Source organism: Pelobates fuscus, chromosome 5, assembly GCF_036172605.1.
Source record: "Pelobates fuscus isolate aPelFus1 chromosome 5, aPelFus1.pri, whole genome shotgun sequence".
NCBI classification, from domain to species: Eukaryota; Metazoa; Chordata; class Amphibia; order Anura; family Pelobatidae; genus Pelobates; species Pelobates fuscus.
Window position 1 is genome coordinate 264602599 of NC_086321.1, and position 21670 is coordinate 264624268.

Below are 21670 nucleotides of genomic sequence, written 5' to 3' on the forward strand. Positions count from 1 at the left end.
CTCCTGTGGAGGTGCTTCCGTCTGTTGCTCCCCAGCCTGAACGACTGGCATCCGATTCCAGCACGAAGTCTGGCTGGTTCCCGAATATGGCCCTGCCATACCAAGCCTGCATGCAGTCCAGCCACCAGTGTAGTTCTTCCCGAACCTCGGCCGACATTGGAACCGGTTGGTCGTATGTTGGTTGCCTGCGAAGGAAACTTGCCTTGAGGCGCTGCATGGCCCTGTAGTGCAGGGGTTGGGGAAAAATGTCCTGGATGGATGCGGAGAGAAGGCCCACAATCCGTGTCAGTAATCGTAGGGGTATGGTAGTCCGACGAAGAACTTTTTGGATCTCCCTGCGGATTGCCGTAATTTTGGTAGCCGGGAGGTGGAGAGTGCATGATGTCTATTACGACATTACGAATCCGAGGAATTGAACTGATTGAGCTGGGGTCAATGCGGACTTGGGACGGTTGACGACAAAGCCCAGAGAGTCCAAAAGGTGAAGTGTGTTGTCCGTGTGTCTCTGCATCCTCGTCGAAGATCAGGATGTCGTCGAGATAGATGATGCATCTTATGCCTTGGGATCTGAGCTTCGCCACTACTGGCTTCATAATCTTGGTAAAGCACCACGGGGCCGAACTGAGGCCAAACGGGAGACAGGTGAACTGCCAGGGAATCCCGTGCCAAAAGAAGTGGAGGTAGGAACGGCTGCTTCTGTGTACCGGAATGGTAAGGTCTTTGAGGTCCAGACGAGTGAACCAGTCGTCGCGTCGAAGAAAGTCCCGGAGAAGATGTATACCTTCCATTTTTAAATGACGGTATACCACGTGAGAATTGAGCTCCCTGAGATTGATAACAGGGCGAAATTCGCCGGTTTTCTTCCTGACCAGGAAGATATTGCTGTAGAAACCGGTGGCATCCGGAGCCGGTTGGATGGCACCCTTGGAGCGAAGTTCTCGGAGTTCCGCATTTATGAGGCGGGCATCTGCCTGTGTAGTCTGGATCGGACGTGGAGGGGCCAGCTGGAGCGGGGTCGAGTCGAACTCTATTCGATAGCCCTGCACCGTCTGGAGTATCCACGCGTCTGAAGATAGTTATTTCCAGTTCTGGAAAAAAAGAGAAACACGACCTGCAATATGACAGGAGGTTAGAGACAGAGTAAGATTCCGACTTACCGTTGGAGAATCTTGCCCGTGAGCGTCCTCGGCTGCCTCGGCCACGATCAGATCCCCTGAATTGGTGGAATCTATGTCGGCTAGATGACTCCGGGTAGTACATTTGCTGAGTTGTACAGGGGCCAGATGGCCAAAAACGGCTGACGGCACGGCCCCTCTGCCGTCCAGCCCTTCCAAAAACACCACGGGTATGAGAGCCGCGGAAGACTTTCCGCATCGAAGATTGTGCCTTGTTAAGGGACATGAATATGTTGACCCTTTTATTTAATTCCTTAAGGAAGGCATCTCCAAATAATTTACCCTGTGCTAAGGGTCCTAATTCCTTGTCCCCCAGTTCTACCAGTTTTTCGTCGATACGGTAAAGTGCTGCTCGGTGCCTCTCCAAAGAGAGCGCTACGTTGGTGTTCCCTAGGAAACAGAAACACCTTTGTGCCCATTCCCGGGTATCTCGTGCTCATTCACGCACCGTATCTGGGGTAAAAGTATCAGCCCTCTCGTAGGCTTCATCCGCCATATCAATGATTCAGGCTAGTGGCCCAATGGCATCTAGCAGTTTGTCTTGCGCTCCTTTGAAACCGCGCTCTATGCCCTTGCGCGGATCCCGACCCCCTCGGGACATGAATGTAGTCATGAGCAGGTCAAATTCGGGGGTGTGCGTTACCTTGTCTGGGAGACTAGGCCTAGGGCATTCGGATCTCATCCAGTTTCTAACTTCCTTGTCCAGCGATTTTCTGAGCCAGAAGTGCATAAACCTTGCCAGATGCTCAGGTGGTGACCATTCTTCCAAACGGGGGTGCCGGATGTTTCGTGGGTCAAACATTTGGAGTCCCGAAATATGGAGGAAAATCTCCATGCCCTCCTGTGGGTTATCCATGGATGTTGCCATGGAGTCCTGGGGCTCACCCAGACCCTGTTCCCTTATACAGTAAGGGTCAGAGTTGGCCGTGGAATCCCTGTCTGAGTCTACTTGGTCGGAGGCTGCCGCCTGCTATTCATCCAGCACAGCTAGTGCCTGAGTGGGTTCTACGTCTTCCTCGCCTAAGGAAAGTTGTGTGAGTTCGTGGGTTGCACGAACCGTGGCTTTCCTGCGATCAGCAGGGGCTTTCCCTTTAACCTTGCGTGGGGTTACATTGCCCTTCCAATGGCGCTTTCGCCGTTGTGAACGTTCCCTGGAGGAGTCGGAGTCCTCAGAGTCCGCTTTATAATGAACCCATTTTGAGATGGGCTTTGGGACTTCAGAGTCCGTCTGGAGCGACTTGGAAGCGGCTTGTTCCATAGCTGCAGCCACGGCTGCAGTTATCATGGCCTGGAGGTCTGAGGTTTGTGATTCCTCCATTATAAGGAATGAGAATTCGGGGCTCACCCGATAAATTGCGTGAGGGCACTTAGGCACAATAAGTGGAGAGGCCTGGGGACCGGGGTGGTGTAGTATCAGGACTAAATAACCTGAGGTTAGAGACCGGTAGGTCGTAAAGAGGAGAGGGCTGTTTACTGGGGCTCACCCAGGTAATAGGAATCCTGCATAAACAGGTCCATTTAGCAGCATAAAATGGGGCTCACCCCGGCCAGAATAAGGTGCAGACCAACTGGCTAAACCAACCCCTAAAGTAAGGCACTAACCTGGTCCCACTGAATGAAAAGGGTCAAAGATTTTCAATTGCTTGCAGGATTGCTGGAGCAGAAAAATCAGGCAGTGTTTATCCCTTTAAGATGGCCGCCGGACTGACAGCCTTAGTGTGGGGAGGATAGTACCTCCCCTAGTTTGGGCGGCAATACTGAAAGTTTGCTGTTCGTATAGTTAAACTGCCGAACGAGCGTAATGTAAAATGGATGTGAATGCCTTAAAAAGGCGAACGCGTCAAACTACCGAATGAAGCGTTCGCTAGAAAGAAACTAAAGAAACGAAAGTCAATGAGCGATCGCATAGAAGAACCGCGACATTCGCATAAAACAGGCGAATGCGCAAACTACCGAATAACGCGTTCGGTAGAAAAATACCAACATTTTTGTGCGCGAGCGCACAGAAAAGCCGTTGGCAGAAACAGAGACATGGAGGGAAAGTATAGACGGCGGTGAAGCCGTGAAAGACACCTAGGGAGCCAGTCAAGGTCCCATGGTATACAGATAGGGTATGAGAAATAAAAGTGTAACTATTAAAAGGTACAGTAATAGAGCGAGTGCATGAATAAAATATGTTAAGTATAGAGAACACAAAATATAGTACTTAGCTTGTGATGGAGCAGCAAAGAAAGAGGACATGATGTCATAGGTCACACCTCTTATACCCTATTCTATATTGTGATTGGTTAAAAGTTATGTCATTCTTTTCTTTGCTGCTATGGAGATAGTAAAGAAAGATTAAGCAAAATACGAAGCCTCCTGTCATGTGATAAAATTTAAGGCTGTCAGACAAATTGGCTAAGAATCATGTTGCTAAAAATCACTGTAAAGTAAATCAGAGCTTCAGAGATTATATATATATATATATATATATACACACACACACACACACACACACACACACATATATATCAAGCAACAAGGGTTAGGCGCTCACTAGAATAACCAAATAAAGGGCAGCAGTAAACCATCAGGGCTTCCCAATCCCTGCTTGTGGTGACCAAAAGTAGAAGAAAAACAGAATTGTAAACCACGCCAAAAGATGCTTTAAGTGAATACAATAAAGTAATGGTATATACATACATGAATACATAAAGGCAATCCAATATTGCAGCCGTGTATTTAACCCTCAAAGAGATCAAAACAAGAAAAAATAATAGTGCAATATGTCACATAAATAATTTAACTTGGTGTAAGGGAAATGGACCCTAAACGTACCAGGAGATCTTCTAACCATATGTGGAAACAGCAGTATTGTTCCAAAAAGGAACCCAATACAAAGATCTCACCCTAGAATGGGTACTCTCTATATGACTCCCAATCTCAAATCGACAATAAGTTGCATAAGCCCAAAAAATAAATAAAGACCAAATAATATAGAAACAAAGATAAAGATAAAAATAAAAATACAAACAATAAAATATAAAATGTATAAATAAATAAACTAAATATTTTCTATTTATGCACTAAGTTAAACTGGTGCAAATAAATGTTACCGTCTATGTGGACGTTTGCAACAAAGTACATTTGTGTTCAGCTAAATTGATATACTATCTGTACTGCTGGGTCTGTATAATAACAAGCAGGCACAGGAGTATAATCTAATGGTCTGCAGTGAATACTACTGATCCGATATATAGTTACTGACATAAATCCAAACTGATAAAAATAGGTGTCCTCTTTGTAGTATCAACATAACATCCGTTTTTTGTTGGTAAAAAATATATAAAATTTATTTGTACAGCATCATAAGTGATAGAAAAAATACACGAGAACTTGATAGCATAGTCAATAAATAAAAACTCGATGGGTATATTTACAGAGTCCTATGAGATATGCAGAATCCAATTTGGAGTGGTTACTCACTGAACCTCTGACCGGTCAAGAGGTAACGGTGGAAAAAACCGGGAAATTAGGCTTCGAAAAATCTCCTCGTGCGTCTCACTCTGTATTGGTCTGCGTGCTCCTGGATCTCTATGAAGATGCGGCTCCGGCCGAAAGTTTGCCTTACGCGTTTCGTGACTGGTTACTGTCACTTCATCAGAGGCTTGTAATCGTTGGATGGTAGTCAGTGATCTTATATACCTTCCATTGATCAAAAGATATCCCATACAGCTGTGCACTGTCCAAATACAATTAATCACTTTATCCGTGATCTCTACAGCGTTAGGGTAATGGAAGAATCTGGTTAATGCATAAGTGGACGAAAAGAGTAATATCATACAAAACATTGCATATAAAACAATATACAGCTAATATGGACATCATGATGTCCGTGAATGTACACATCTATAATATGGAATGTCAATCCTTACGTGAAAATACCGCAATAAGGGGGAAGTTTTATGGTAAAACATAATTTAAAATCAGGACACAAGACTTATCAAGCATTGAGTCTCCTTTTATAAGGATATAGATCTATACGGAAACAATACCAATAGTAATGGAATTAAATTGTTGCGTGGATTTCCTGTAAGTGGTATAAAGATACCGAAAATTATGGGAAAAGGGTTTTGTAGTGAGGTTACAAACTAAATCACGGCTGTAACACATACTGAATTGCTGTGGACTGGCAACCAGGATAACATGAATGATAATCTAAAGAATAAGATGTATCGTAGACAAAAGGGAAATATCTATAACTTTCGATTTCTCATAATTCAGTATATACTGAAAATGCTCAGAATTTATCCCGACATATTAACATACCTAAATTGTAGTGGTAAGACCTGACAGTGGATGGCAGATAAATACTTATGGTAGATAAACCACTATGGGGACAGTATAGGTATAGAATCATAATGGAAATTTGGATACATCAATGAATTTAAACGTAAAATACACGTAAAGACTTTACATTGAATGGAATAAAAATACAAATACAAATCTAATGAAAATCACAAAAATCATAAAATGAAATAAAAATAAAATAAAAATAAAAAAATGAAACTAGATATGAAATATAAATAAAAATGAATTAAAGAGTGAAATGCACAAAGATGAAAAAATAAATAAATAGATGGAAAAATGAAAAATGACAGGATCTAAATAAGAATAAAGATACAGCTAAAAATAAAATAAAAATAAAAATAAAAATAAAAATAAATATAAAAATAAAAATAAAATAAAAATAAATAAAAATAGAAATAAAAATAAAAATAAGAATAAAAATAAAAATAAAAATGAAAGTAAGAGTAAAAATAAAGATACATATAAATATAAAAGTATAAAAATAAAGATAGAAATCAAAAATAAAAATAAAAATAAAAATAAAAATAAAAATAAAAATCAAAATAAATATAAAAAATCAATCAAAATAAGATCAAAAAATGAAAAATGAGAATATAAACTTTAAAGTGTATGATGAAAAAATCAATAAATGGAGAAATGAAAAAATGAAAAGATAAAAAATAAAAATGAGAATAAAGACAAAATGTATAGATAGAAAAGGTAGAAAGAATCGAAAACATAATAAGAATATAAACCACTATAAATCGATAAATGAGGTTGGTCCATCTCAATGACTCCCAACAGTGGGTAACTTATATACCAGTTGTATGGCACGGTGAATAGTCAATATGAAATAGCATATACATTGGGCTTTTGGAAGTTGTTTATAGGAAGGCATTCAGCTCAAAATCTTTATTTAAGCCTTTCGGTTCTAATGTATCCAAATTAAAAATCCATTTTGCTTCTACTTTATCCAGTTCTTTATCTAAGTTGCCTCCTCTCCAATGGACTTCGACTTTCTCGATTGCCAGGAATTCGAGGCCGATGGGATTGCTGTGGTGGTGTTCTTTAAAATGTCGTGAGAGATTATGGTTTTGGAATCCTCTTTTGATGTTTCTAATATGTTCGTATAGACGGGTTTTGAATTTTCTTTTTGTCCTGCCCACATATTGTTTGTTGCATGGACAGCTAAGTAGGTAAATGACCCCTATAGAGTCGCAGTTGAGTGTAGTCTTTATCTTGAACGTCTCTTTTGTTTCTTTATGCTGGAACTCTTTTATAGTGTCTCTTGTGTTGGTATAAAGTTTGCAGCCTATACATTTGCCGCAGTAAGTGAATCCACATTCTATGCCTTTACAGGTTTTCTTTATGTTCTTGACTGTAGGAGCTAACATCGTCTTTAGATTGGGAGCCTTAGAGTATATCATTCTTGGTTTCTCACCCAGAATTATATCCAGACTTGGATCACCTTTCAGAATGGTCCAGTTTTTATTAAAGATCTTCTTAATTAGGGATGCTTGATTGCTGTAATTTGTAATGAATGCAGGTTGTGTGAAAGAGTTAGATTTGTCTTTTTTCTTTGTACCCAGGATGGTTTCTCTTGGTAGATCAAGGGCTTGTTGGGATGCTTTATCCAGTAGATCTGTTGGATATCCCTTGGCCACAAATCTTTTGGTCATTTCCTCCATCTGTATCTTGGCTACATTTTGTTCTGAGCAGTTGCGTCTAATTCTTCTATATTGGTTGAACGGTATATTTTCCAACCACATTTTTTTGTGGTAACTGTTAGCCGGGATAAAGCTATTGCAGTCAACTGATTTTTTGAAGGTTTTAGTGTGGATTGTATTCTCTTTTATATAGATGTCTAGATCCAGAAACTCTACATGGTCTTGAGACTGGTTGAAGGTAAATTCGAGATGGTATGGGTTGTGGTTCAGATATTTTTTGAATAGATTCAGTGAGGCTGAATCCCCCTTCCATATAAAGATGACGTCATCTATATACCTTTGCCAGAGGACCAGATTTGCGCCAAACTGGGATGGGGACCAGATGAATTCGTCCTCCCATTTTCCCATAAATAAATTCGCATAGCTGGGCGCAAATCTGGTCCCCATAGCTGTACCTTCGATTTGTAGGTAGAATTTACCATTTGCCCAGAAGAAGTTATGGCTCAAAATGAACCCCACACATCTAACCAGGAAGTCAATCTGGTCGTTTTGTAATTCAGTGTAGGTTGCCAAGGAATATTGGATGGCCTCGCAGCCTTGTAGATGCTCGATCACAGTATATAGTGATGTCACATCGGCTGTGACGAGGATATAACCATCTTGCCATGTGATCTGCGACAGAATGTTAATAATTTGTGTGGTATCTCTTAAATAGGACTTTAACATTGTTACTGGCTTGTGGAGGAATTGGTCGACATACTTGGAAAGGTTAGATGTCAAAGATCCTATACCCGAAATTATGGGTCTTCCTGGAGGATTGTCTAGCCTTTTGTGGATTTTGGGGAGGTGGTAATACACCGCCAACCTCGGATGTTCACATTTGACATATTCAAATTCTTTTTTGTCTAGGATCCCCCTAGATCTGCCATCTTCTAACAGGGTAAACAGGTCTTTCTTATAGTCGTCACAGGGATCCTCTGGTAGAATTGCATAGGTGGTAGAATCACTCAGTAGTCTTTCACTTTCGGTGGTATAGTCACATAAATTCATGACCACTAGGCCTCCACCCTTGTCTGCTGGCCTAATTATTATGGAGTCATCCTCCATAAGAGCCTTCAAAGCTTTTCTCTCCTTCTTTGTCAGATTATCTCTAATATTCGGTTTCTCTTTCAGAGCTCTCAGATCTTTAACCATCTGTTTTTCAAACACCTTTATATGATCATTCTTGACTTGTTGGGGATAAAATGTTGATCTCGGATGTAATTCGGTATGTGAATAAGATGAGTGGTGCTCTATAGTTTCGAAGGTACACTCGTTGAAAATTTTTTTAATAGTTAACTTTCTCACAAATTTGTGCAAATCTATAAATATATTGAATTTTGAATTGTTGGAGTTTGGAGCAAATTTGAGTCCTTTTTGTAGTAGTTTATGTTCTTCTTCGGTTAGTATTCTGTCTGATAAGTTGAAAACTCCTATAGGTTCCGTCTGTCCGGACTCTGGAGTTTTTCTACGTGTTCTTCTTCTTGTTCTCTTCTTATTCTTTTTCTTAGAATTGGGGAGTGATTCGGATCTCTTTCTTGCCAGACTCGTTTGGGGGAGAACAATCTCTCCCTCCGCTGGCCTAAAAAATCAGTCAGAATGGGATGATTGCGGGCATGTGGATTGTGAGAGGAGTTGGCTGCTGTAATATCAGATATGTGGGTCTTCGGTTTGGAATCAAACTTCTTTTCAGCTCTCCTAAATAATTTAACACATATGGGTATATAAAACCAGATAAAAGACTAACTCACACTTTGCAGAGCTACTGAGAACTTACTGTATAATATACAGTAAGATAAAAACAGGTATCCTACCTACGATTTCAAGACCAATAACTTGCTCTGGTGATGAAAGCTTGTGATGGTATAATCCCCAACAAGGGATATGTTGGATGAGCAGGAATCCAATAGCACCAGTAGAAAGTAAAAAGCCAAAAGGGTTATTAATACAAAGTATAAAATCTGTATATTAAAAAGGAGCTTCCAGTCCCTACTTGACTTCATTTCACCCCGGGTTTGGGCTTCTTCAGAAGTATTGGTCCATCTGGGAAGCAACCTAACTTTTATAGGCAGTCTTAATATCTCAATACTCATCTGGTGTATTGTTCCATTTCCTTCTTCCGCTGGGGTCGCATGCGTCCCCCTGGAAATGCGACTTCTAGTCTTTGATGGGACATGTAGTCCATTATTGTGGAAAAGAAAGCTGTTTTAACATGTATTTTCTAGCTGAGTCGTAGAAAAACAAGGCACATCTTTTCAGTTAGATAAAAAATGCTTAGCTCTGTTTACAAGTTCTTCCTTGGTTACATTACAGACTTCTAATGAATTGTTAGGCAGTTCTGTTAGGGCGTTGATCATCCCTTAAGAATAATGCACATGTATATAATTGCAATATTATTATTATAATTGGTATTCATCTAGCTCCAGCATATTCCGTAGCGTTTTACAATAGTACCAAAGGGAGATATTCAACAATAAACAATAAATGAGACATTTACAAAAACTTGCAGGAACAATAGGTTGATGAGAACCCTGCTCAAACGAGCTTACAGTCTAGAGAAGGTGGGGTATAAAAACACAATAGGACAAGAGAAAGGAATCAAACAAGGTGAGAGTAAAGCAGAGCTGGAGGAGAGAGTAGAGAGCAAGGGACAGGTATGTGAGGTAGAGGTTACTCTGTGAGGTCATAAGCTGTCCTGAAGAGATGGGTTTTGAAGCACTTCTTAAATGATTGAAGACTAGGGGAGAGTGGAGAGTCAAATGGTGGTAAGCAGGCTATTCCAAAGGAAAGGAGCCACTTGTGAAAAGTCTTGCAAGCGTTAGTTGGCCATATGGGTGCGAGCAGCGGACAGGGGGTTGTCATGGGCAGAGGGGAGAGAACGAGAAGGGGCATTCCTATAAGGTAGAGGTTACTCTGGGAGGCCATAAGCTTTCCTGAAGAGATGACTTTTAAGGCTCTTCTTAAATGATTGAAGACTAGGGGAGAGTCTGATGGTGGTAGGCAGGCTATTCCATAGGAAAGGAGCCACCCACGAGAGGTCCTGCAAGCGCGAGTTGACCGTAGGGGTGCGAGCAGTGGTCAGGGGGTGGTCACGGGCAGAGCGGAGGGAATGAGGAGGGGCATACCTATGGATCAGTGAAGAGATATAAGAGGGGCTAGAATTGTTCAGTGCTTTAAATCTATGGGTTAGCACTTTGAATTGACTCCTATACAGGGAGCCAATGTAAGGACTGGCAGAGGGGTGAGGTGTGAGAGGACCAACTAGAGAGGAAAATCAGTCTAGCTGCAGCATTCATTACAGACTGTAGCGAGGCAATACAGCTTTTGGGGAGACTAATCAGGAGAGGGTTACAGTAATCCATGCAGGAAATTACTAGAGCATGTACAAGCTCTTTGGTAGCATCTTGCGTAAGAAAGGTGCGGATGCAGGCTATGTTTATGAGTTGGAACTTACAGGATTTGGCAACAAACTGGATGTGAGGCTCAAAGGTGAGGCCAGAGTCAAGAAGCACGCCAAGACAGCGTGCTTGCAAGCATGGACTTATGTGGATATCACTGACTTGAAGGGAGAATGAGAGAGGAGGATCAGTATTAGGAGGAGGAAAGACAAGGAGTTCAGTTTTAGAGAGATTGAGTTTCCGAAAGCGTGAGGACATCCATTCAGAGATGGAAGAAAGGCAGTGACACATTGCAGGATGGCAGGGGAGAGGTACGGGGAGGAGAGGTATATCGGAGTGTCATCAGCTTACAGGTGGTAGTGGAATCCAAAAGAGGCAATACGCTTGCCAAGAGAGGTAGTATAAAGAGAAAATAGAAGGGGACCAAGGACAGAGCCTTGGGGAACTCCAGCCGAGACAGGACGAGGGTAGGAGGTATGCTTGGAAAAGGAGAAACTGAATGAGCATTGGGAGAGATAGGAGGAAAACCAAGAGAGGACAGAGTCACAGAGACCGAGCGATTGAAGAGTTTGAAGGAGGAGAGCATGATCAACGGTGCCAAAGGCAGCAGAGAAGTCAAGGAGAATTAATATAGAATAGTGACCTTTGGATTTAGCTGTGATTAGGTCATTAGTGACTTTGATGAGAGCAGTCTCAGTAGAGTGGAGAGGGCGGAAGCCAGACTGAAGAGGGTCAAGGAGAGAGTTGGAATTGAGGAAGCGAGACACACGGATAAAGACAAGTCTTTCCAAAAGCTTTAATGAGAAAGGGAGCAGGGATATGGGACGATAGTTAGAGGGGGAGGATGGGTCAAGAGATTTTTTTTTCAGGATAGGTACTACAGTGGCATGTTTAATGTCAGCAGGAAGGCACAAGACAAGGGGAGAGAGATCTGATGAGGTGAGATGGGACAGGATCGAGTGGGCAAGTGGTGGGGTGAGAGGAATGGAGAAGCGCAGCCACCTCTTGTTCAGTAGCCGGGGAGAAAGTCTGAAGGGTAGGGAAGGCATGATTTATGTGTGGTTGAGAAAGAGAACGACAAGGAGGGGAGAATTGTTTCCTTAGCTGTTCAATCTTGTTGGTAAAGTAGCATGCAAAGCTATCAGCTGTAAGGTTAGTTTGGGGGGTGGCCACAGCAGGGCACAGAAGTGAGTCAAAGGTGTCAAAGAGACGTCTGGGATTGCAAGAGCATGAACTAATGAGAGAGGAAAAGTATGACTGTTTGGTGAGGGCAAGGGCTGCGCTGTATGAACGCAACATGAATCTATAATGAAGAAAGTCTGCCTTGGTGCAGGACTTCCTCCAGGAGCGTTCAGCACAATGGGAGCAACTCTGCAGATTGCGTGTTGATTTAGTATGCTAAGGTTGGGGTGGTGTCCTCCTCGAGGTGCATGTTTGGAGCGGGGCTGCAGCATTCAAGGCAGATGTGAGATTAGTGTTATATGTGGAGATGGCCAGTGAGGGACAGGAGAGGGAAGGGATGGATAGCAGTTGTGAATCAATATCGTCTGACAGCTGCTGTAGGTCAATAGAGTTAAGGTTCCTCCTAAATTGAGGGGGGTTAGGCTGAGGTTGTTGGGTGAGGGGGTAATTGAGAGCAAATGATAAGATCATTGAGGGAATTGCGTCGCTCTCTGACAGGCGTGCACTTTATTCAAGAGACACGTTAAAGATAAGATTTTCCAACACATCTCAAGTATTTTTTTGTGATTATGTGAGGGGTGAATCCAGATGTGCAGGGATTCATGTTTCTCCACCTTCATCCTTCACCTAAATTGATATCCTCACAGATTCACAAAGTAGATTTTTGTTTGTCAAAGACTCTATAAACAATGTTCTATTTACCTTTGCTAACTTGTATACCCCAAAAACATTTCACATTTACATTCTCAAATAAACACTTGCAAAACTATTATGGATGGAATTCTGGTGGTAGAGGGAGACTGCAATATAGACCAGACACTTGATACTTTGTACATGAGTAGAGACCCACTGAAACAACAACCTATACAGCTACTTAAAACACTTGTTTTTTTCCAACCCTTAGATAGCTGGCGTAAATGCACCCATCAGAGATTTCATATAATATACCCATCAAGTGGACAGATTTTAATGGGTAGACATGTTTTTTATCACACACAGACAACAGACACCTTTATAGGCAACGTCACGTGGCCTCACCATGCACCAGTTTTTTCTATTAATTGCACTTCAGGATGTGACCCAACAAAATCCATGATGGTGCCTGAATGAGGCCCTACGAAATGGCCTGCCAGTTGTTAAGAGTATTCAAACCATTCTATCAAAATCTCAATCTCTACTTTAAGAAAATAATATATTAGAGTCACCCTCCCCGTGGGTGTGGGAGGCACATAAAGAAGTAATTAGAATGGTCCTCATAACATAGAATTCAAAAAGAGAGAAACGCTAGAACACAATCACTTATAAAAAATAATACATTCAAGGAAGCTGTCCACAAATGTAATCCCTTGGTTACATAGTTACATAGTTACATAGCTGAAAAGAGACTTGCGTCCATCGAGTTCAGCCTTCCTCACATTTGTTTTTTGCTGTTGATCCAAAAGAAGGCAAAAAAAACAGTTTGAAGCACGATTTTGCAAAAAGCTAGGAAAAAAAATCCTTCTTGACCCCAGAATGGCAGTCAGATTTATCCTTGGATCAAGCAGTTATTACCCTACATTGAAAGATTATATCGTTGAATATTCTGTTTTTGCAAGTATGCATCTAGTAGCTGTTTGAACATCTGTATGGACTCTGATAAAACTACTTCTTCTGGCAGAGAATTCCACATCCTGATTGTTCTTACAGTAAAAAACCTTTCCTTTGCCATAGACGAAATCTTCTTTCTTCCAGTCTAAACGCATGGCCTCGTGTCCTATGTAAAGTCAACACTCTTTGACACTCTTCAGCCTCTCAAGGCACTCCATATGTGGCTGAGTTGTATTCTCAATGTGCAGGCACAATGCTCTATAATCCTCACATGCAGTACACTCATAACAGTCAATGCTGCAAATTGTTTTCATAGCATTAAAAACAAGGTATCAGCTAGCACAGCTCACCAACACCTACAAGGCTGTATTAAATGTGCAGCACTAAATAAAGAATAAATGAAATAAAAAAACAAGGCATCAGGCATCCTACATTGCTAAGATAGTTGATTAAAGGGGCACTTAACATAACACAACATACAGTGTAGGGTTTCATCTCTTACTAGCATATTCTATATAATCTCCCTAAACTGACTGGCTGTTGGCAGTCACTTAAAACCTACATTAGCAACAATACAAAACACACCATTACAGATGAATCAATGGGATAATTGTTAGATACCCCATTTCAGCAGCAGGTAAAAAGCCCAGGGCCTTAACCCCTTAAGGACTGAGCCAAATGTACACGTTGTGAAAAAAACTAAACGTAAACAAAACCTGGCATTTGCGCTATATGTCTGTCCAACCGTAGACAACCCAAGGTATTGCAAATGGGGTATGTCAAGTCTTTTTTAGTAGCCATTTGGTCCCAAACACTGGCCAAAGTTAGCATAGTATTTGCGTAGTATTTGTTTGTGTGTGAAAAATGCAAAAAAACGCCAATTTTGGCCAGTGTTTGTGACTAAGTGGCTACTAAAAAGACTGGACATACCCCATTTGCAATACCTTGGGTTGTCTACTATTGCAAATGGTATGCCATCATAGGGGGAATGTTCATTCTTGGGCTAGCATAGGGTCTCAAAGGCAACGTAACCAATCTGGCAAATTTTAATGTGAAAAAAATGAAACATTTGATGCTGTAACTTTTGAAAACACCATAAAACCTGTACATGAGGGGTACTGTTGTACTCGGGAGGCTTCACTGAACAAATATTTGTGTTTCAAAACAGTAAAAAGTATTACAGCAATAATATCGTCCGTGTAACTGCTGTTTGTGCGTGAAAAATGAAAAACAAACGTCACTTTTACTGGCGATATCATCGTTGTAATACACTTTACTGTTTTTAAACCCTAATATTTGTGTTCAGCGAAGTCTCCCGAGTAAAACAGTACCCCCCATGTACAGGTTTTATGGTGTATTGGAAAGTTATAGGGTTAAATATAGTGCTAGCAAATTAAATTCCCTGTACTTTCGGCATGGGTTGTCAGGCAGGTCCCGCTAATTGTAATTAATTAAGATACCTAATTATGTAAAAACATTACACACATACATATATATGTGTATATATATTTTTTTTCTTCAAAATATTTTTATTTATATATAGGTATATATAGTGATATATACGTATATATTTATGTATATATATATATATATATATATATATATATATATATTATTTCATTCTATGTGTATTTTGATATATATATATATATTAATATCACAATACAGTTAGAACGAAATAACACATCTATATATTTAATTATTTATTTTTACATGTTTATACATAATTATATATATATATTTAGTCATTATATATTAATAGTAAAATACACCTAGACAGTGTATGTGTCCACATACATACATACATACATACATACACATATTTAGATCATATATATATGATCTAAGTATATAATTATTATTTTTTTACACTGATTTCATTAATTTTATTTTATTTCCAGCCAGCAGGGGGACTAACTCATTACAGTGATTGCAAGGACCTCACTCTGACATGGCCGGGGGGGCCCCCAGGACGTCAGGTGTTTGGGATCGCCGGCGACCGGGTAAGTAAAAAAAACGCAGGGCGTACTATTAGAGTCGCTTAAAATAGGGCGTAATAGTACGCCCTCCGGTCTTAAAAGGTTAAGGACTGACTAACCATTACTATAAGTTATTTGCCCCACATGTCTCTTCCCATTTCCTTACTGTGCTGAATTGCTTAGAGGCAGACACCTATTTCCTTTCAATAAAGTCATCCCTAAAACAGGGAAAGATCAGAACATTTATAGGCCAATTTCATTGATCAATACTAACATAACATTTTCGTCAAGCTACTCGCTCTTCATCTCAAGCTCAAGCCTGAACTGGTTCACTCTCATCAAGCGGGGTTTGTCCCAGGCAGAGAAGCATAGGAAAATATGATGAAAATCCTAAACCTTCTGCATAAGACTTCCTCGACCAAACACCCATGACGCTGAAAAAAGTTCGGGCATTTGTCTCCAGGGATCTACCCACTCTGTCCTACAGCAGATAATACAGATTTCCAAAATGGACAGTGAACATTGATGATCAGATGTCTTACAGGAGACAGACACTCTACAGTTGGCTCTATCTTGAAAGAAAATGCCAGACCGAACATTGCAGATTTTAAAGGCCTGCACTTTCACACATCATTACTTGACAATTTAGGCTACTCTCAACTGACTCAATTTTTAAAAATGAGCATATTGCTCCAGTGTGAAAACCCAGAGAACTTACTTTAGTTTAGAATACATGTATAGGTTCAGAAATAGTGATGTCGCGAACATAAAATTTTCGGTTCGAGAACGGCGAACGCGAATTTCCGCAAAATGTTCACGAACGGGCGAACCGGGCGAACCGCCATAGACTTCAATAGGCAGGCGAATTTTAAAACCCACAAGGACTCTTTCTGGCCACAATAGTGATGGAAAAGTTGTTTCAAGGGGACTAACACCTGGAGTGTGGCATGCTGGAGGGGGATCCATGGCAAAACTCCCATGGAAAATTACATAGTTGATGCAGAGTCTGGTTTTAATCCTTAAAGGGCATACATCACCTAACATTCCTAAATTGTTTGGAGTAACGTGCTTAAAAACATCAAGTATGATGTTGTATCGATCAGGTAGTGTAAGGGTTACGCCCGCTTCACAGTGACAGACCAAACTCCCCATTTAACGCACCGCAAACAGTCCATTTGCACAAGGTTGGATACCAAGCTAGCCATGTCCCGTTCCTTGTCCTCACTGATGTCATTGAAGGTCTCTTCCTCCACCCAGTCACGTACAACACCAAGGGTCCCCAAAAGGTGACAACAAGCCCCCTGTATTTTTTTTTTTTTAAATGTACACTACTGTTACACCAGATATGAGTTGCACTGGTGTGACACTGTGCCCTGGCAGGCCCTGAAACGCACATGTGTGAAGGAAACTGACTGCTATTATTTCACAGTCAAATTTCTAGGTTTTTTTTTAATGTACACTACTGTTACACCAGTGATTGGCCCACGTCATGCCTACGCCCCTAAAACTTTCATGTGTGGGGGTGCTGGAATGACGTGGGCCAATCGGAGCCTTGTAGCGGAGCGGCAGGGGTTAATCCAAGGGCTCTCCACTGGTACTCAGGATTCATCATACAGAAGGCAGGACACACAGCATAATTCCCATTCCCAAGGACGACACGACACATAGCCTGGGAGTCAACTGACAATTTTTATTCACGGCTCCAGGAGTTAACTGTCAACGGTCAACTATCAACTTTTAAATGTTCTGCAATGCAGTAATAGCAAGACATACACAAGGGAAAACCATCACAGTACATATTGGAGACACAAAACATAAAACCAAACCTCTAAATACTCAGGGTACATGGCACTTAGTGGCGATGTCCCGCCACATATCTCCCCCTTTTCCACTCCCGGCAGTCCCAGCCTGACTCACACGGGTCAACTGGCTGCTGCCCGGAGTGGACACAGTCTTTTAGTGCCATGTCCTTCTCCATGTCTTACTCCCTTAATTCTATTATATTACATTTACTGCCCCTCTCCAATAGTCCTTGTATTACGCACTGTACCCCTGCATTACACACAGTATCTCAATATTACACACAGTATCCCCGTATTACACACTATCTCTATATGACACACTGTACCCCTGCATTACACACAGTATCTCTATATTACACACAGTATCTCTATATTACACACAGTATCCCAGTATTACACACAGTATCCCAGTATTACACACAGTATCCCAGTATTACACACTGTATCCCCGTATTACACACTGTATCCCCGTATTACACACTGTATCCCCGTATTACACACTGTATCCCCGTATTACACACTGTATCCCCGTATTACACACTGTATCCCCGTATTACACACTGTATCCCTGTATTACACACTGTATCCCTGTATTACACACTGTATCCCTGTACATAGGGGACTGAATAACCTGGGCATTTCTCCCATCAGGCACCACTGCACGAGAGGGATACTCCCACTAGAACATACAGGTAAGTGGATTATCCCCTCGTGCAGCAGAACCAATATTCTACATGAAAATACATGAAAATATATAACATCAAATATATAACATCTAATATTCATTAGATTTAAACGAATGGACGTTCGGTAGATAGCTGGGGTCTGAGCGCACATTTCGTGAAAGTACCGCTCTGATCCCAGCTTAAATAACCGAACGCCGCACGAAACACACATTATTTCTAAGTTACATTTAAACTACCGATTGACCTTAGAGAAACACATTACCGAAGGACCGGGGCTCCCGAACGGCTTGGAAGTCCAGCGGTATTCGTGCTGCCGAGTAGCCGATTTTAGTTCCAGGCGCTCGACGACCAAATACCGCTGGGTTAACAAAGGATCCAAGATGGTCGACCGCCTCGTGGTCAGTAGTCGGACAGCCACCCTGAATCCTCTTACCGATTGCAACAATGTTGCAATCCTTAATGGGAGCCACACGACCTCTTGTGTGTGATCTCCATTCGGTAGTTTGTTCGTTTCACGAACAGTGTTGAAATTCACTGTTCGTGAAACAATTGCAGGAATGCTGGCGGTTTTCATGCCATCAGCATACGAACGCTATAGTTCACATGAACCATATTACACATAACACACATATGCTTGGTTCTTTAAAGTGGTATACACATATGCAATAACATGATACATACATGAATGACAATATACAGTGGCTGTGTTTGCCACAGTGTGACTCTCTGCTTTCAGGCAAGTCAACCCCAAGACGGCGTGACACTGCCGTATCCGGGATGTGGAACAGTACCTGGGGAGCTGGGGGGGTGCCGTTGATGTGGAGCAAGACGCAGCAGCAGAAGAGGACTCAGCCGAGGAGGTTATGGAAGAGGATGGAATAGGAGGAGTAGAGGAGGTGGCAGCAGGCATGCCTGCAAGTCGTGGCGGTGTCACCAACTCCTCTGCAGAGCCACGCATTCCATGCTTGGCAGCCATCAGCAGGTTTACCCAATGCGCAGTGCAGGTGATATACCTGCCCTGACCATGCTTTGCAGACCAGGTATCAGTGGTCAGATGGACCCTTGCCCCAACACTGTGTGCAAGACATGCCATTACTTCCTTTTGCACAATCGAGTACAGGTTGGGGATTGCCTTTTGTGCAAAGAAATTCCGGCCGGGTACCTTCCACTGCGGTGTCCCAATAGCTACACATTTCTTGAACGCCTCAGACTCCACTAGCTTGTATGGTAAAAGCTGGCGGGCTAAGAGTTCAGTCAATCCAGCTGTCAGATGCCGGGCAAGGGGGTGACTTTGTGACATTGGCTTCTTACGCTCAAACATGTCCTTGACAGACACCTGACTGTGGGCAGATGAGCAGGAACTGCTCAAGGTGAGAGACGGAGGGGCGGATGGTTGAGAGGGGGCAAGGAGGACAGCAGTGCTTAACATGGCTGAAGATGCTGGACCAGGAGGAGGATGGCGGCTTTGAGTTTGTGTGCTGCTTGTACTCATTTGTTGATCCCATAGGCGTTTGTGATGTGCGATCATGTGCCTTCGCAAAGCAGTTGTACCTAGGTGGGTGTTGGACTTCCCACGACTCCGTTTCTTTTGGCACTGGTTGCAAATGGCATCGCTGTTGTCAGAGGCAGACACACACAAAAAATGCCACACTGCTGAGCTCTGCAATGACGGCATTCTGGTGGTGGCAACAGCATGCGTTGATTGGCATGCTGTCTGGCTGACCCCGGGTGTGGATGCATGCTGTCTGACTGTGCCACTAGCTCCTTGCGACGACCTCCCCCTGCTTCAAACTCGTCTCCTCCTCCTCCTCCTCTCTGTCTCTGTCTACCCGTCTGAACTTTCCCCCTGTTCTTCTTCTCTTCTAGCGGGCACCCACGTGATATCCACGGACGCATCGTCATCATCAACCGCTTCACTTTTGTCTGTCAACTCAGCAAAGGAAGCAGCAGCAGGTACAACATCATCATCATCACACCGTACGTGTGTAATGCTGCCTGACTGAGACATATCCCTGTTATCTACATTCTCTGGCAATAATGGTTGCTCATCACTCATTTCTTCCAACTGATGTGTAAATAACTCCTCTGACAGATCAAGTGAAGCGGCTGTGGTGCTAGTGTTGGCGGCAGGCGGGCAAGTGGTAACTTGAGAGGTGCCCGAAGCTAAGCTGGAGGAGGATGGTGCGTCAAGGTTCCGAGCGGAAACTGTAGAAGATTGGGTGTCCTGTGTTAGCGTGTCAACTATGTCCTCAGAACTTTTCAAGTTCAGGGTACGTGGCCTCTGAACACTGGGCATTATTCTAGGGCCAAAGGGAATCACAGCACCACGACCACGACGGCCCCTGCGGGGTGGCCTGCCTCTGCCTGTCATTTTTTTTCCGATTAGTGGTACTATGCGTGCAAGCTACTGTGACAACATTAGTTGCACTGGTGTGACACTGTGCGCTGGCAGGCCCTGAAACGCACACTCGTGAAGGAAACTGACTGCTATTATATTAAAGTCCAAAAAGGTTTTTTTTGTTAAATGCAATCTATTGGGACACCAGATATGAGTGGTGGCACTGGGCACAGTATACGCTGTGAGCCTCACACACACGCTGGCAGACAACTAACTGCTATTCAATCTATTACAGTCAAATTCTTTTTTTTTTTTTTTTTAAATGTACACTACTGTTACACCAGATATGAGTTGCACTGGTGTGACACTGTGCCCTGGCAGGCCCTGAAACGCACATTCATGAAGGAAACTGACTGCTATCATATTACAGTCCAAAAAGTTTAGGTTTTTTTAAATGCAAGCTATTGGGACACCAGATATGAGTGAGTGGTGGCACTGGGCAAGTGGGCACAGTATATGTTGTGAGCCTGACACACAGGCTGGCAGGCAGGCAACTGCAATTACATTACACAAAAAAAAAGCAGACTGATGTTCTAGCCCTAAAAAGGGCTTTTTAGGGTGCTGTCCTTACAGCAGAGATCAGATGAGTCCTTCAGGACTGTAGTGGACACTGAATACACTAGCCTAGCTATCAATTTCCCTATTAAATCAGCAGCAGCTACACTGCCCCTACTCTCACTAAGAATGCAGCTTCACAATGAATGTAAAATGGATGCTGTCCAAGAGGTGTGAGGGTCTGGGAGGGAGGGTCTGCTGCTGATTGGCTGGAATGTGTCTGCTGACTGTGAGGTACAGGCAGGGTCAAAGTTTACTCAATGATGACGAATAGGGGCGGACCGAACAGCGCATGTGTTTGCCGTCCTTAGCGAATGCGAACAAGCGATGTTCGCCAGGAACTATTCGCCAGCGAACAGTTCGGGACATCACTGTTTGATCTCTTTATTTTCCTTTTAAGCCACATTGGTTTCAATTTGTTACCTTTACATTTATTACCCATTGGTACATGCTGAGACATGTACCTTTCTAATGTTTATTTGACGATATTCCATTTATCCTCCTTTTTTCACTAAGGAGTTTATGCCACTTAATAGGTTGTAGAGCTGCCCTAATCTTATTAAAATTAGATTTTTTTTTTTTTATTACCTGGTTTAATATACTGCATGTGCTTTTGCTTCTTTGAGTTTATTTCAAAAGACACAATATTGTGAACACTATTTACCAAATGCTCCCCTACTTGAATGTTGGCCAAAAGATCAACATTGTTTGTTATAACCAGATCCAGAAAAGCATCCATTCTAGTTAGTGCTTGTACCAGTTGTAACATACAGATGTCATTTAACACATTCCATAACCTGATTCCCTTGCTGAAGTACTAGTCCCTCTATACCAATTTATGTCTGGGTAATTAAAATCTCAAAAAATTAA